The sequence below is a fragment of the Bos mutus genome, chromosome 15 (genome assembly GCF_027580195.1).
Source record: "Bos mutus isolate GX-2022 chromosome 15, NWIPB_WYAK_1.1, whole genome shotgun sequence".
NCBI lineage: Eukaryota > Metazoa > Chordata > Mammalia > Artiodactyla > Bovidae > Bos > Bos mutus.
Window position 1 is genome coordinate 18,373,620 of NC_091631.1, and position 18,060 is coordinate 18,391,679.

The 18,060-nt window shown below is 38.2% G+C and overlaps 1 non-coding gene across 1 annotated transcript; it reads left to right on the forward strand.

Moving 5' to 3' along the window:
* Window positions 1-5,960: 5,960 nt before the first annotated feature.
* Window positions 5,961-6,063, forward strand: LOC138991052 (U6 spliceosomal RNA). The gene has a single exon (XR_011467100.1). It is a non-coding gene; the product is annotated as a U6 spliceosomal RNA (small nuclear RNA).
* The last annotated feature ends 11,997 nt before the right edge of the window (window positions 6,064-18,060 follow it).

Below are 18,060 nucleotides of genomic sequence, written 5' to 3' on the forward strand. Positions count from 1 at the left end.
TTCGATGATCCAGCGGATGTTGGCAATTTGATTTTTGGTTCCTCTGCCTTTTCTAAATCCAGCTTGAACATCTGAAAGTTCATGGTTCACATACTGTTGAAGCCTGGCTTGGAGAATTTTGAGCATTACGTTGATAGCATGTGAGATGAGTGTAATTGTGTGATAGTTTGAACATTCTTTGGCATTGCCTTTCTTTGGGATTGGAATGAAAACTTACCTTTTCCAGTTCTGTGGCCACTGCTACGTTTTCCAAATTTGCTGGCATATTGAGTGCAGCACTTTCACAGCATCATCTTTCAGGATTTGAAATAGCTCAACTGGAATTCCATCACCTCCACTAGCCTTGTTCGTAGTGATACTTCCTAAGGCCCACTTGACTTTGGATTGCAGGATGTCTGACTCTAGGTGAGTGATCATACCATCATGATTATCTGGGTTGTAAAGATCTTTTTTGTACAGTTCTTCTGTGTATTCTTACCACCTCTTCTTAATATCTTGTGCTTCTGTTAGGTCCATACCATTTCTGTCCTTTATTATACTCATCCTTGAATGAAATGTTCCCTTGGTATCTCTAATTTTCTTGAAGAGATCTCTAGTCTTTCCAATTCTATTGTTTTCCTCTATTTCTTTGCACTGATCACTAAGGAATGCTTTCTTATCTCTCCTTGCTATTCTTTGGAACTCTGCATTCCAATGGCTATATCTTTTCTTTTCTCCTTTGTTTTTTGCTTCTCTTCTTTTCCCAGCTATTTGTAAGGCCTCCTCAGACAGCCATTTTGCTTTTTTGCATTTCTTTGCATTTCTTGGGGATGATTTTGATCCCTGCCTCCTATACAATGTCATGAACCTCTGTCCATAGTTCTTCAGGCTCTCTATCAGATCTAATCCCTTGAATATATTTCTCACTTCCACTGTATAATCGTAAGGGATTTGATTTAGGTCATACCTGAACGGTCTAGTGGTTTTCCCTAATGTGAGTGTGAGTGTGAAATCACTCAGTCATGTCTGACTCTTTGTGACCCCATGGACTGTAGCCCACGGGCTCCTCTGTCCATGGAATTTTTTAGGCAAGAGTACTGGAGTGGGTTCCCATTTCCTTCTCCAGGGAATCTTCCTGACCCAGGGATTGAACCTGGGTCTCCCACATTGCAGGCAGATGCTTTACCATCTGAGCCACCATGCAAGCTAGTGGTTTTCCCTCTTTCTTCAACTTAAGTCTGAATTTGGCAATAAGGAGTTCATGATCTGAGCCAAAGTCAGCTCCCGGTCTTGCTTTGCTGACTGTATAGAGCTTCTCCATCTTTGGCTGAAAAGAATATAATCAATCTGATCTTGATATTGACCATCTGGTGATGTCATTGTGTAGAGTCTTCTCTTGTGTTGTTGGAAGAGGGTGTTTGCTATGACCAGTGCGTTCTCTTGGCAAAACTCTATTAGCCTTTGCCCTGCTTCATTCTGTACTCCAAAGCCAAGTTTGCCTGTTACTCCAGGTGTTTCTTGTTTCGGCCTTGTCATACTCATTTCCCAATTTTGAACCAGTCTGGTGTTCTATGTTTGGTTCTAACTTTTACTTCTCGACCCACATACAGGTTTCTCTGGAGACAGGGAAGGTGGTCTGGTACTCCCATATCTTTAAGAATTTTCCATAGTTTGTTGTGATCCACACAGTCAAAAACTTTACCATAGTCAATGAAGCAGAAGTAGATGTTTTCCTGGAACTCCCTTGCTTTCTCCATGATCCAATGAACATTGACAATTTGATCTCTGGTTCCTCTGCCTTTCCTGAATCCAGCTTGTACATCTGGAAGTTAGTTCATGTATTGCTGAAGCCTAGCTTGAAGGATTTTGAGTATAATTTTGCTAGCTTGTGAAATAAGTGCATTTGTATGGTAGTTTTGAACATTCTTTGACACTGCCCTTCTTTAGGATTAGAATGAAAACTGACCTTTTCCAGCCCTGTGGCCACTACTGGGTTTTCCAAATTTGCTGGCATATTGAGTGCAGCACGTTCACAGCATCAACTTTTAGGATTTGAAATAGCTCAGCTGGAATTCTATCACCTTCACTAGTTTTGCTAGTAGTAATGCTTCCTAAGGCCCACTTGACTTCACATTCCAGGATGTCTGGCTCTAGATAAGTGACCACACTATTGTGGTTATCCAGGTCATTAAGACCTTTTTTTACATAGTTCTTCTGTGTATCCTTGCCACCTCTTCTTAATCTCTTCTACTTCAGTTAGGTTCTTACTGTTTCTGTCCTTTATTGTGCACATCTTTGCATGGAATATTCCCTTGATATCTCCAATTTTCTTGAAGACATCTTTAGTCTTTCCCATTCTATTGTTTTCCTCTCTTGCTTTGCATTGTTCATTTAAGAACCCCTTCTTATCTCTCCTTGCTATTTTTTGGAACTCTGAATTCAGATGGGTATATCTTTCCCTTTCTCCCTTGCCTTTCATTTCTCCTCTTTTCTTGGCTATTTGTAAGGCCTCCTCAGACAACCACTTTTCCTTCTGGCATTTCTTTTTCTTGGGGATGGTTTTGATCACTAGTTCCTATACACTGTTAGGAACCTCCATCCACAGTTCTTCAGGCACTCTATCAAATCTAATCGCTTGAATCTATTTGTCACTTCCACTGTATAATTGTAAGGGATTTGATTTAGGTCATACCTGAATGGCCTAGTGGTTTTCCCTACTTTCTTCAATTTAAGTGTGAATTTTGCAGGAAGGAGCTCATGATCTGAGCCAGAGTCAGCCCTAATTGTTGTTTGTGTTGACTGTACAGAGCTTCTCTGTCTTTGGCTGCAAAGAAGATAATCTATCTGATTCTGCTATTGACCATCTGATGATGTCTATATGTAGATTTGTCTTTTGGGTTGTTGTTAATAGTAACTATGACTGAGAAGTGGGATTATAGTACACTTTAACTTTCTGTTTTGTTTGGGTTTATAAAAATAAATATATTTTATTCAGATAATCAGTAGAGTATGTAACCAATCAGGAGAAAAAAATAACCTTATGATAACCTTTGAATACATGATTATCTACTGGTAAAATTTCTTCACTTAAAAAATATTTTTAGCAAAAAATTAATTGTACCAGAAACAGTACTAGATGCTTTCCTATACATTCTCTTAACTAACAGAACAACAAAAAACTGATTAACTATTTATCACAGAAATTATAAGGGAAATTCCAGTATAGAATGAGCTAGGTCTATCATCCAATTTTTAATATAATTAAAATATAAATGATATAAGCAACTATTAAGTATCTAAAAGACTGAACAATTATGTGACTCATTTAAAAGCACAATTTTAGGAAATATCATGCTCCACAAAAAATACTGTTGTTAATGAATTCTAATTCAAGGATTTAAGGAATGGAAGAATACTGTCACTTTTCCAGTTAGGGGAAATAGGCTAATCAATGACTAAAAGAGAGGAAGTATGCATAGCAGATCTGGGTATGTTCTCTTTAGTTCAGTCTCTCTCACAATATTTAAAGAATGGATTGACTTTCATACTGATTCTCTAAAATCCTGTATTGCACTAATTATATACACTCATACAGCAGACACACAAAGGCTTCTACGTGTATGCAGGCACGTAAAACCTGATCATTCCTATTGTTACAACAGCAGTACTTAACATGAGTTGATATAATTCCAAATTACATGGGCACTCATCTAAGCAAATTAGGAAGTGTTGCTTTTCCTGTATTTGCAAAACAAACCCAACATTTTAAAAACACAGCCTAACACTGTTTCAAGTTTTGAAATGAGGAAACAGATGACAGGCTTAAGGAAATCCCAGACTAGGTATTTATAAGTTCCAAAGATACCACAGTTGTTGTGCTTCTCTTAAAATGAGCCTTTTCTAAAGGAGAATTATGACAAATTAAGTGTGAGTGCATGAGCAGAGGCAGGAAATTTGATAAAGATCCAACAAATTAGGGAACAGTCCAGAAAACCTCTTGGGGGTTATATTCTTTACAAATAGTAAACATCTTTCTAAAAGTTCAGGCTCTTTAAAGAGCTCTCCGAAACTGGCATCATAGGAAGATGGCACCATTTAATACATGACATTTTTGTCATTCTTTTCTTGTCAAGATGAAAAATATTCTGAAAGCTAAAGGAAGTTAATTTGTAAACACTGAAAACAGGTGGTTTTTTTTTTTTAATTTTAAATCTTGAGTCAGAGGATCAAAACTAACCTAACTCCTTACATATTATTTAATTTGCTACAATAGAAATTTGCTTTAAGATTTTACAGATCACAACTGCTGTAATGCCAACACAAACATCTGTAGTTCAGTAGGGTTTAACTCTTATCATATGTCACAGAAGTATTCTCTCTACTCCTGAAATAGTGGGTTAGATTACAGTTTTGCATCTGTCTGTGGGAATTATGTTACAAAAGGCCCAACTTTACAGAAACTTTATGTTTCGGTGCTTTCAAGTTCTTGATATAACAAGTGTTAAGGCTGGCATTCAGGAAGGAGACAAATTACTCAAAGTGACAAATATTAAGTAGAAAAGAGATGTGCACAGGTAATAAACAAATATTAAAAGTGTTATTTTATTTCATCACTATAAAAAGTATTTGTTTATTTAATTTTTGGCTGTGATGGGTCTTCATTGCTGCACAAGGGCTTTCTCTAGCTGCAGCCAGCAGGGGCTGTCTTTGCTGTCACGTGCAGGCTTCTCATTGCCCTGACTCCTCTTCCTGCAGAGCACAGGCTCTGGGCACACAGGCTTCAGCAGCTGCAGCACGTTGGCTCAGTAGTTGCGGTGCTCGGGCTCAGTTTCTCCACGGCATGTGGAATCTTTCCAGACCAAGGATCGAACCAGTGTACTTTGCACTGCAAGGTGGATTCTTAACAACTGGACCACCAGGGAAGCCTCATCACTGTAAAAATTTTGTATGTCCTTATATTAATAGGACACACAATTCACTGTGCTGTAAAGGAAAATATCATTTTAAATAAGGAAACTTCAACCAAGAATTCTTATTGAAGATCTATACAATTCTCTTTTCCCCTTATACTACACACATTCATAATAAGAAAGTGAAAAGTCAATATATAGAGATTTCAACCCAGGTTTTTTGTTTTTTTTTTTTTTTGGCCATGCACAGGGTCGACTGAAGCAACTTAGCAGCAGCAGCAGCAGCAGCAGCTTGGCTTCTTAGTTCCCTGACCAGGGATCGAACCTGGACCAGGCAGTGAAAGCACCAGTTCCTAGTCACTGGATTGCCAGGAAATCCCCTCAGTCCACTTTTAACATAAACTTTGGCTCAGCTGGTAAAGAATCTGCTTGCAATGCAGGAGACCTGGGTTTGATCCCTAGGTCGGGAAGATCCCCTGAAGAAGGGAAAGGCTACCCACTCCAGTATTCTGGCCTGGGGAATTCCAAGGGCTATACAGCCCATGGGGTCGCAAAGAGTCGAATGCAACTTTCACTTTCACTTTCGAAAAACTATGGAGTCATACACTGAAGACTTGCTTCCTTTGTATGAATATACAGCTCCCAACAAATCATTAGAAATCTTGATAGAATAAAAGCACAAAAGTATTTATCCTAGAGATATATTCTTACATTTTTAAAATAATATATATGTAAGTATGTTCTTTGTACTGTTGTTTAGGATTAATGTGGAAGATAAAGATTTATGGGTATATGAGTATACTCAAATATATAGAATATCTCTGAAGGAATAAATAAGAAACAAAAATTTTCTAAATGAAAATTTTTTTTGTAGTTACTGTATATGTACCAAGAAAGCTAATAGCTTAGGTTTTGGTTATATAGTTGTGTTTGTGTTTTTGTCTTCACTTTTTGTCCTCTCTCCAGAAAATTACCTGGGTAAGTAGGGACCAGAAGAAGAGAGACTTACTATTCATTGTATAGTCTTTTTCATCTTTTGAAGCAATTGCTTAAAAGGATATGCCTTTTTGCATGCTTCAGCAGCACGTGTACTAAAATTGGAATGATACGGCAAAGATTAGCATGGTCTCTGCACAAGGATGACACACAAATTCATGAAGTGGTCTGTATTTAAAAAAAAAAAAAAAAGATATGCCTTTGATTTCACAAAGAATTGATAACATTAATTTGATGATTGCAAAAGAGATCACCTGTTACAATTCCCACCCACCTGAGGATCCAGCTGAATTAAAGATGGGACGTAGCAGCAACTGATGGCTTGGAAAGAACAAGGAAAGTCTTTAAAAAACTGGTCACCTCGTGGAGTGCTCCTCTTATTTTTCAGTAATTTTGTCTCCTCAAAACCCTTTTATTCTCTATTCCACCCCCAAGAAATTCCTCCCTCTAATCTGCAGTGTAATAGAGGTGTTCTCCAAATTTTAAAACTGTAAAACACATTTTAGGTCAATATTTCATGTAGAATAAATTTAATTTTGACATACATTTATTTTATAAGCTCATTTACATTTACTTTTATCAAGTCAATCAAAAGGAACAATGAAGCCATTTTGACGAATGTGAAAAATGGAAATCAGAAGTTATGTATAATCATTTGCCTTGTATTTGTCTTTTCCTCCAATTATTATTTTTATTTTTTAAATTTTTGATTGGACTAGGTCATTCTTGCTGAGTAGGTTTTGCTCCAGTTGCAGCAAGCAGAGGCTACTCTCCAGTTGCCATTCGTGGGCTTCTCACTGTGGTGGCGTCTCTTGTTGCAGGGGATGGGTTCTAGGGCAAATAGACTTAAGTAGTTACAGAATTTGGGCTCAGTAATTGCAACTCCTGGGCTCTAGAACACAGGCTCAGTAGTGCGGTACAAGGGCCTAGTTGCTCTGTGGTATGTGGGATCCTCCTAGATCAGGGATCAAACCTGTGTCTCCTGCATTGGCAGGTGGATTCTTTACCACTGAGCCACCAGGAAAGCCCTCCAATTAATTTTTATACTTTGTTTTGATTACATAGTATCACAATACTCCTTATCACACAAATATATGGCTATAGAGAATAATAGGTTGTTTTTGTTTAATTTTTTTAAACAGCGTGCTTTGGAACTTTGAGTTGTTCTTTGATTAAAGGCATTCAGAAATGCAAAGATTTATAATAAGAAGGTTCTTTCTAAATTGTATCCCTGGGACTTCCCTGGTATGGTATCCACATACCAATGCAGGAGACATGGGTTCGATCCCTGACCAGTGAGGATTCCACATGCAGTGGAGCTACTAAGCCTGTGTGCCACAACTAATGAGCCTGTGCTCTGAAGCCCACGAGTTGCAACTATTGGAACTTGTGCTGTACAACAAGAAAAGCCACTGCAGCAACAAAGTCCTAGTCCCCCTCCCTGCACTAAAGAAAAGCCCACATGCAGCAACAAAGAACTCATGAGCTGCAACAAAGACTCAGCACAGTCCAAAAAAAAAATACCCTTCCCTGAAAGCCATAGGGTAGTTCCTGTCTTTTGACCCTAAGCTGCCTGTTCTCCTTATTTGACTCTATATGGGGCACCTTCTCCTTGGAAGAAAAGCTATGACCAACCTGGACAGCATATTAAAAAACAGAGACATTACTTAGCCAACAAAGGTCCATCTAGTCAAAGCTATGGTTTTTCCAGTAGTCATGTGTGGGTGTAAGAGTTGGACCATACAGAAAGCAGAGTTCTGAAGAATTGATACTTTTGAACGGACGGTGGTGTTCGAGAAAACTCTTGAGAGTCCCTTGGACTGCAAGGAGATCAAACCAGGCAATCCTAAAAGAAATCAGTCCTGAATATTCATTGAAAGGACTGATGCTGAAGCTGAAGCTCCAATACTTTGGCCCCTGATGCAAAGAACTGACTCATTGGTAAAGACCCTGATACTGGGAAAGATTGAAAGCAGGAGGAGAAGGTGACGACAGAGGATGAGATTGCTGGATGGCATCACGGACTCTATGGACATGGATTTGAGCAAGTTCTGGGAGTTGGTGATGGACAGGGAGGCCTGGAGTGCCGCGGTCCATAGGGTTGCAAACAGTCGGCCATGACTGAACGACTGAACTGAGGGCACCTTCCAGCAAACTCTGTGCTTTCCTTCACCACAACCCAATGTCAGTAGATTGGCAGCACATCAGGTGAACAGACCTGTTTGGTTCAGTAACAGAAACAGAACTCCTCTGTTGGCAGTCTTCGTATTGCAGCTCTCCACTACGAGGGCCAGGACTTTCTCAGAGCTGTTCCATAAGCCAAAGTTCTTCCTGTCCAATTCTCAGTTCTTCCCTCCCACCTCTCAAAGGTCAGACCTTCGGCACAGGCTGACTTCTGTTTTCCCTCCTTTATCTTTCACAGGCCTTATCCATAATAAATCTCTTGCACTTCTAATTCTCAGCTGATATCTGCTTTCCTGGGATAGGAGCTAAAATATGCACATGAAAAATACATTCACTATTTTTATAATACATTCTAGTTCACCACCATCAAATACATAATATTCACTCATCTCTTTTTTATTTTCTTGTTTGGACCTTGAAAATTATGCCACTTATTCAGTCACAGCGATGTGTGTGTTCCTTGTTTGCCAGTTAATTCATGAAAAGGATACTCCCTGTAAGAAGTATTTTAAAGAATTGTTTCCCAAACAGTCCATTCCATTTTATCATTACTCAGTAGTTCTTTTCTTGGCAAAAGATACCTAAAACACTATACCATTTTTCATCATAAAAGTGATACAGCCAAGACATCCAGTTAGCAGAAAGCTTCTTTCCATTGAGACAACAGCCCAATTTGTTGAACAAGTGCTTACTATAAATTCAAAATGCTTATTACTGTTTTTTAAAATGTTGGAGACATTTATAAAGGTGGCTTCTTTATTTGCTGGTTGTGAATTCCACATTCTAAAACTGTCAAATATTTAGGATTCAACTCAAAAGCAGAATGTGAAAATCAGTAGTAATTAAATCAATTGAGAAAACATTTATCAGGGCTGCTTACCAAGACTTCACTTAGAATAGAAATTTCCAGCTCTTAGCAGAAACTGCAAATTTTCAGACATTGAAGCATCTTATGAGATCTGTTTGCCTGCCCATGTTCATGATAAGTAAAGGAACACATCTTCCAGGAAATAGCCTCATAGATCTTAAAAGCACAAGAAAGGAAAAGTGACATCATTCTTTCAATGGTACCCTACCAAAATTTCAGAGATAAGTTTTATATGAGTTTGTTTTTCTGACTGTTGAAAATAGGCTGGTTGCAACAGAGGTGTCAGATTGCTTCTCTCTGTGTCAACTTCAAGTTCAAATTTAGGAAGTCATTCTGCCTGAGAACATGTTGTGCAAATTAACCATAGATTTCTAAGCTGAAAATAAGTTTCAACAGGTCTAAATTTCGCCTAGGTTGTTCTTCTCCCCATTGCCTTTTGGTGCTTTATAAAGTTGATTGTTCCTCCCATGATTCACTAGGAGTAAAATAACATATCAAATTTGACATTTAGAAGAGAACTCTCCAAGAATGACATAGTGTTCTTGGTTTTCAATGTTTTGAATACTCTTTGCAATAGACTTTCCAATAAAATACTGATTTTATACTGATTTCCTACTACAGTTATTTTATTAAATTAGATAATGTGTGTAGCAAGACCCCGCAGGAATAGGAAAAACGACAGGTAAATATTGCTGAGCAGAAACTGTGAAGCACACAACACGACTTGTAGAGGCGAGGAGTTACAAGAATGAGTGTACTCACAGTAGCAGAAAAGCTTGGGAGGACGGGATGGTTATGGCAGCTGTATAAACTCACTGGGGAATGTAAATAGGGAAGAGTGTGTTCTTTAAAAGCTGGAGCGTTTTGATAGAGGTTGTGGCAATATCCTTTCCTAGTTTCTCAACTTGTATGGGCTTGATCCTAGGAATCACGTTTGAAGACATATGTTATCGTCCCACTTTGTAAATGATTTGGTGACTAAGAAGGCAACAGCATCAAATCGTACCCCAGGGGTGCCTGGAAGAATTAGTGCAGCTTTCTGGCTTACTTAGGGCCATGGGAGAATTTGACTTAGTTTCCTGATTTTAACACAGAGAAGGCTGAAGTCAGTCTAAATCGTTTTAAGAGGTCATTTTTAGCTTTGGGTTCCTATGTCTCCTTTTGGAAATTACAGTATATTTTGAAGGTTTGTAATATGTTGCTGCTGCTGCTGCTGCTGCTGCTAAGTCGCTTCAGTCGTGTCCGACTCTGTGCGACCCCATAGAGGGCAGCCCACCAGGCTCCACCGTCCCTGGGATTCTCCAGGCAAGAACACTGGAGTGGGTTGCCATTTCCTTCTCTAATGCATGAAAGTGAAAAGTGAAAGTGAAGTCACTCTGTCGTGCCCAACTGTTAGCAACACCATGGACTGCAGCCTACCAGGCTCCTCCGTCCATAGGATTTTCCAGGCAAGAGTACTGGAGTGGGTGCCATTACCTTCTCCATCGTAATATGTTACTGCCAACTAAACGCTAAACAGAACTTTGCAGCAATATCTTCATTGATTTTGAACATCTGTAATTCGGATGTGAAGCCTGGTGCTAGCAGATCAGTCAGTTACACTTTCTTTAGGTGTATAAAAGATACAAGTTTTCCATAAAGATGAATAAAGAAAGGCATATCCGTGCTGAAAAGTCATTAGGGTCTCCCGAATTACAGGCAGACGCTTTAACCTCTGAGCCACCAGGGAAGCCCGAAAAGTCATTAGTATCTAGTAAATTAGCATGTTCTTCAGATCTGAAGGAACTGTAATTAAGTACCTAACATTTAATTGGATTTTCTCCAATTAGATTATATGTTATCATTTATAAAGAAATTAAGCAGCTTAAAATAATCAAAATAGTTTCATATAAATGAGTGCCAAGAAATCCTCAAATTAAAAAAAAAAAGTTTGCTTCTATTCTAACATGGTCCTAAGTTTTTAATCTTTACTCGTTCTTCAAAGCCAATAGTACAGGTTCTACTCCTCCATTAAATCCCCTCCAAGGACTTTAGTTGCAGATTTCTTCCTTCTCTGTGTTCATTCTGAACATAGAGATTTTTATCTCTTAACTTAGCACTTAGTTATACTAGTGCAAGTCAGTTTAAGATTTCAAACTCTTTGGAAACTGGAGCCATTTTTTCTTGTATCTCAGTCAAAATTTAATACACACTTTTATAGCATTTAGTTTGTGTCAGAGGCATAGTAACATAATCCTGACAATAACCTTCTAAGGATAGATTTAACTATCCCCTTTTTAGAAATAAGGAAACTGAGGTAGAGATAATTGAATTCACAGCACACAGTGAGCAGGGTTTCAAACAAGGGAGTTGTCTGACAGAGCACAATCTCTGAACCACAGTGCTATACAAATATAAATACTAGTGCCTTGGAAACAAAATAAGTAAATAAATAAATGGTGCTTTGTTCTATTCTGAAAGAAAATTGTGTTTACTCAAACTAAAAACCTTTAAAGAGTCAGATCTTCAAATAATGAACGAGTAAAATATTCTCTAAATCAGTGTGATTATTATTATGTATTTTTTTGTAGAGAATATACAGAACTATGTCTAAAGAAATCTTCTGAAGACTTTCCTGGCAGTCCAGTGTTTAAGACTCCATCCTTCCAATGCAAGGGCACAAGTTGATCACTGATCCAGGAACTAAGATCCCACATTGCCACACACAAAAAAAGTCTTTTGAAAATTGTTGCTTATTAATATTAGTAGAGATTGAATTTCAGATCCCAGACTCTCTAGAGTACTATTTTGTAAGGAAGCACTACTAAGTGAGAAACTCTTACATCCAAATATTATAAAACTTAAATGCCTAAACTGATTATTTGTTTGTAGGAATGTTAGTGAAAAATTACAAAGTGGGAAATTGCAATTCCATGTATGTAACTATCCTGTGAGTACTGGTAGAGAGGGTGAAAAAGCATGACCCAGTACTGAATATTTCCAGAATCTTTTCTGCTTCACATTTTGGTCATGTTCTATTTTTACATGAACCTCAGGGAATCAGGGCTGGGAAAAATGTCTCTAAGGATACATATCAGAGTAAGTTTTTCTGAAGTCAACAAGTACTTACTGAGTCTTTTGTGAAGCCAAACGCTGTACTAGGCACTCTGGACATTGCAAAAGAAGCCTATCGCCTAATTTTGTGTTTTTGTTTTTGTTTTTTAAGTTAAACATAATGGCTCCTAATGGCTCCTCAAACTCAGCTCTCTTTCTCATCAGGTGCCTCCCATGTTGGAGAGTTTCCCTAAATGTATATATATTTTTGCTATGTTTTGTTACTTTGAATTTTGTGTCATCTTATGTAGCAGTCATTAGAAGCCAGTGAAAAAATGGGGCCAGAAATGAGATCCTGTGATGACTTAAAGGATTATGACTCCAACTAGTACAGAGGGTCATTTGTAATTTAAATATATATAGGTTTTTTACTTTAAAACACTTTAGAGAACAAATTCCCCTAAATACGTTACTTGAGAAACTTGTGACCTTGCCTTCACATTATCTTTGAGTCCTCAACACTTCTTTCAAAAAAAACGCAAAAAATTAAAGGTAATTGCACAACATTGTGGTTTGAGAAACAATCTTGTTGTATGGTTTTAAAATTGCCTCTTCCTCTTTTTTTTTTTTAACATTTATGATGTCTACTCAGTAAAACTGAAGGAAACTTAAATTATAGTTTAGCATTCACACAAAGTTCAGGGTAAATTCCTTCCCTAAAATAATTATTAAATTCTTGTGGACTCATCAGGAGTTATAGGAAGAATTCAGGCTTTTATTTAAACACAGTATTTATAACATAAGCTCCTCCCAGTAGTGTACTCATTTGTTCATCTTTTCTTTGTTAAGTATTTATTTATAAAATCTCTGGTTATATTAACACAACATAATAAAGTCCTGATGAATCAAGTACTTACAAATTCTCAAACATCTATGAAGGAAGGTTAGAGAAAGTAAACAAAAGCATAATAAATTGGTAGCTGAACTTTGCTATGGTAAGGCTAACTGACTTAAAACAGATTATGAAGCAATATTGCAACATTATCATTCTACACTGATAGCTCATATATAAAATTATCATTAAAAAAATCTTTTAAAACCTGCAGTCTGGATGGCACAAAGTGCCAGAAGTGTTGTTTATGACTAGCAGCTCTTTAAAGTTCAGTCATTTCAACTTTCCTTCAGAGATACAGATTGACATTCCAGCCTCTCCCCTACCCTGCCCAGAAAGTTTCATACAGTATAAAAGTTTATGGAGTAACATCTTAAAATCCTTCTTCACTCCTACTTCAGTTCATAATTCCCATCTCAAAATTAAGCACAGTTAACATGTACATCTTTGCAGTTCTTTATTTATATATATACACGCACATAAACTTGAACTTTTTTTCCTTCACAAAAAGTTATTTTATGTTTAAAAAATTTGCAACATAGGAAACTTGCAAGTACATTAAAACAAAGAATTTTTCACCTTGAATCATTAGAGAGTGAGACCCTAATGATACCTCATTCAGATCAGATCAGTCGCTCAGTCATGTCGGACTCTTTGTGACCCCATGAATTGCAGCACACCAGGCCTCCCTGTCCATCACCAACTCCCGGAGTTCACCCAAACTCACGTCCATCGAGTTGGTGATGGCATCCAGCCATCTCATCCTCTGTCGAGCCATTTTCCTCCTGCCCCCAATCCCTCTCAGCATCAGAGTCTTTTCCAATGAGTCAACTCTTCACATGAGGTGGCCAAAGTACTGGAGTTTCAGCTTTAGCATCATTCCTTCCAAAGAACACCCAGGGCTGATCTCCTTTAGAACGGACTGGTTGGATCTCCTTGCAGTCCAAGGGACTCTCAAGAGTCTTCTCCAAGAACACAGTTCAAAAGCATCAATTCTTTGGCGCTCAGCTTTCTTCACAGTCCAACTCTCACATTACAAAGCAGTAATGTAAATTAGGAGTTTTTTTTAATTCTGTACATTTCCCATTCCTTGTCAAATCTCAATTCATTTCTTCATTTATTTATTTATAATAATATGAACTCACATTTTCCATTTTATTCAATGGTTCATTATCTGTTGTTCTGTTTAGTCTCTCAATCCGACTCTTTTCGACCCCATGGACTGAAGCACACCAGGCTTCCTTGTCCATCACCAACTCCCAGAGCTTGCTTGAACTCATGTCCATCAAGTCAGTGATGCCATCCAACCATCTCATCCTCTATTGTCTCCTTCTCCTCTGGCCTTAAATCTTTCCCAGCATCATGGTCTTTTCAAATGAGTCAGGTCTTCACATCAGGTGGTCAAAGTATTGGAGGTTCAGCTTCAGCATCAGTCCTTCAAATGAATATTCAGGACTGATTTCCTTTAGGATTGACCGGTTTGATCTCTTGTCAGTCCAAGGGACTCTCAAGAGCCTTCTCCAACACTACAGTTAAAAACCATCAATTCTTCAGAGCTCAGCGTTCTTCCCCCCCTGCAGCATGCCAGGCCTCCCTGTCCATCACCAGTTCCTGGAGCTTGCTTAAATTCTTATGTCCAACTCTCACATCCATACATGACTACTGGGAAAACCATAGCTTTGACTAGACGGACCTTTGTTGGCAAAGTAATGTCTCTGCTTTTTAATATGATGTCTAGGTTGGTATAGCTTTTCTTCCAAGGAGCAAGTGTCTTTTAATTTCATGGCTACAATCACCATCTGCAGTGATTTTGGAGCCCCAAAAATAAAGTCTCTCACTGTTTCCATTGTTTTCCCATCTATTTGCCATGAGGTGATGGGACCAGATGTCATGATCTTAGTTTTCTGAATGTTGAGTTTTAAGCCAGCTTTTTCAATCTCTTGTTTCACTTTCATCAAGAGGCTTTTCAGTTCTTCTTTGCTTTCTCCCATAAGGGTGGTGTCGTTTTATTTAGATGCTTAATTTTTCCCAGTTTGGCCAATGGGAAATCATTCACTCTGGCTTCTGTGTCTTTTTGAAATGTCTCTGTATTCTTTGGGCTTCCCTGGTGGCTCGGGTGGTGAAGAATCTGCCTGCAATGTGGGAGACCTGGGTTTGATCCCTAGGTTGGGAAGATCCCCTGGAGGAAGGCATGGCAACCCACTCCAGTATACTTGCTGGGAGAATTCAATGGACAGAAGAGCCTGGCAGACTACAGTCCATGGGGTCCCAAAGAGTCAGACATGACTGAGTGACTTTCACCTTCACTTGCTTTGTAAGGTTAATATGGTCCAGGAACATCTTTTACTTCCTCTGCACCAGCCGTGCAACCAGCCATTTCTTCAAGGAATTTTGGTTCCCTTTAGTAGAAAATGGTATTGAGAAACAATAGTTGGGTACCAGATGTGCTCCTTTCTTGTGAATGTTGCTGCTCAGTTATAGTCCTCAAAAACAAAATCAGTTGTTGTTCTAGTGTTTACAATATACATTTTTAACTAATATAAGTTCACTTTCAAATCACACTGTTCTGTTCCATGTATAACACTGCTGCTGCTGCTGCTAAGTTGCTTCAGTCGTGTCCGACTCTGTGCGACCCCAGAGATGGCAGATATCCTATAATAGTTTTCTTAATTCTTCCCTCCTATCCTTTGTGACATTTCTGTCATTTATTTCACTTGTTTATATGATATGACCATTCAATACATTGTTACTATTATTGCTTTAAACAAATTGTTATTTATTAAATCAATTTCAAAAGAAAAATAAAATATTTTATCATGACTTAATCTTTTTCTAACGATCTTCCTTTCTTTATGTAGATCTAAATTTCTGACTTATGTAGTTTTCCTTTTACTGAGAATTTTTTTTCCACATTTCTTACAGGGTAAGTCTTCTTGCATAAATTCCCTCAGTTTTTATTTGTATGAGAAAGCATTTATTTCTCCATTACTTATGAAGGATAATTTCACTGGATATTACCACTATATTATTCACTGTTCACTCTATTCATTAGGTTCATATTTTTTTTCATTTTTTTATTTTTCACACTTTACATATTTCACTGCACTCAATTCTTTCTCCGGAGAAGACAGTGGCATCCCACTCCAGTACTATTGCCTGGAAAATCCCATGGACGGAGGAGCCTGGTGGACTGCAGTCCATGGGGTCTCTAAGAGTAGGACACGACTGAGCGACTTCACTTTCACTTTTCACTTTCATGCACTGGAGAAGGAAATGGCAACCCACTCCAGTGTTCTTTGCCCGGAGAATCCCAGGGATGGGGGAGCCTGGTGGGCTGCCGTCTATGGGGTCGCACAGAGTTGGACACGACTGAAGCGACTTAGCAGCAGCAGCAGCAGCAGCAGCAGCAGTTCTTTCTTTCATGGTTTCTGTTGAAAATTCCTCTATAGCTAAGGTGATTTTCCCCCCTGCTCTGGCTTCTTTCAAAATTTTCTCTTTGTCTTTAGTTTTCCACAGTTTGAATATGAAATGCCTACGTGTGATTTTTTGCTCCTCTTAGTTGACTCCAACACCCCACACCAAGACTCCTCCCCAGGTAAGCACTTTGTTTGGGTTTTGACACCTTGGGCCAGGCTACTTCTAAATTCAGAAGCCTTCCTCCCCCATTCAGGCCTGCCTCTCCTCAGTGGGCCACCCACCTAAGCGTGGACAATTTCCTCAGCCCACTTGGGCTCCAACACTCCACTTCAGGTTGCCCCTCTGCACCTTCCTTGGGCTCTGATGCCCCACACCAGGTCACCCCCAAAAGTTGATGCTCACCTTGTCCTCTACCCCTGAACCAGGACTTCCTCTACAGAGATGCTTTTGCCACCATACTTGGGCTTCCATACTCTCCATCAGGGCACAGACCCATGTGGTGGACTCCTTCCGTTCTGGCAGGAACGTTCCAGAAGTGATCTTGTTTTCTTCCTACTCCATCCTGTCCAGAGATACCTGATTTCAATACGTCCCATTATGAATGATGTTAACTTGATCACTTGAATAAAATGGTATCTGCCACACTTCTCCACTATAAACTTTTTCTCCTTCTCTAACTAATTCATATTTTAGGAATACTAGGCAAATGTCTCATTCTTCATCAAACTTATGGTTTAAACAATGATATATCTATACACTTTCGTATCTTATTCAATAGATTGTAATATGTCATTTTCATTATTTATTTTGATGCTTAAATTTCTCCAGATTTGGCCATTGCGAGCCCCTTCAAGCTGGCCTCTGCATCCTTTGACATGTCCCCAACATTCCTTGGCTACTTCCTTACTTTCTGACACAATAAGATATCCTGAGATCATTTTGTTCTTTCTCTTTGCCAGACCTAGAAATAGCCATTTCCTTAAGAAGTCCTAATTCTTTTTAGTGGAGAATACTATTTAAAAATCAGGATCAAGCCACTAGACACGCACATTGCTGTTGAGGGGTCATGATTCCTACATTCTCTCAGTGGACAGAATACATGATATGTATATATGTAATGTATGTGTATGTATATACTTATATATATGCATATATTTATTTCTCATTTATCTGTCTATAATATACATATATAATTTATACTGAGATATAGTACATATAACTTAAAATTCACCATTTTAAAGTGTATAATGTAATGGTTTTTAATATATTCTTCATAGTCAGAACACTGACATGAATCACAACAATATCTTTTTGGATCTACCTTTCAGAGCAATGAAAATAAAAACAAAAATAAACAAATAAGGCTTAATTAAACTTAAAAGCTTTTGCACAGCAAAGGAAACCATAAACAAAATGAAAAATCCCACAGAATGGGAGAAAATATTTGCAAATGAAGCAAAGTGACAAGATATTAATCTTCAAAATACACAAACACTTCATGTAGCTATATATCAAAAAATAACTCAATAAAAAAATGGGAAAAGATCTAAATAGACATTTCTTCAAAGAAGAAATACAGATGGCCAACAGGCACATGAAAAGATGCTCAACATCACTAATTATTAGAGAAATACAAATCAAAACCACAATGACTTATCACCTCACATTGGTCAAAATGGCCATCATCAAAAAGTCTATAGACAATAAACAGTAGCAAGGGTATGGAGAATAGGGTTCCCTCCTACAATGTTGGTGAGGATATAAATTGGTACAACCACTAT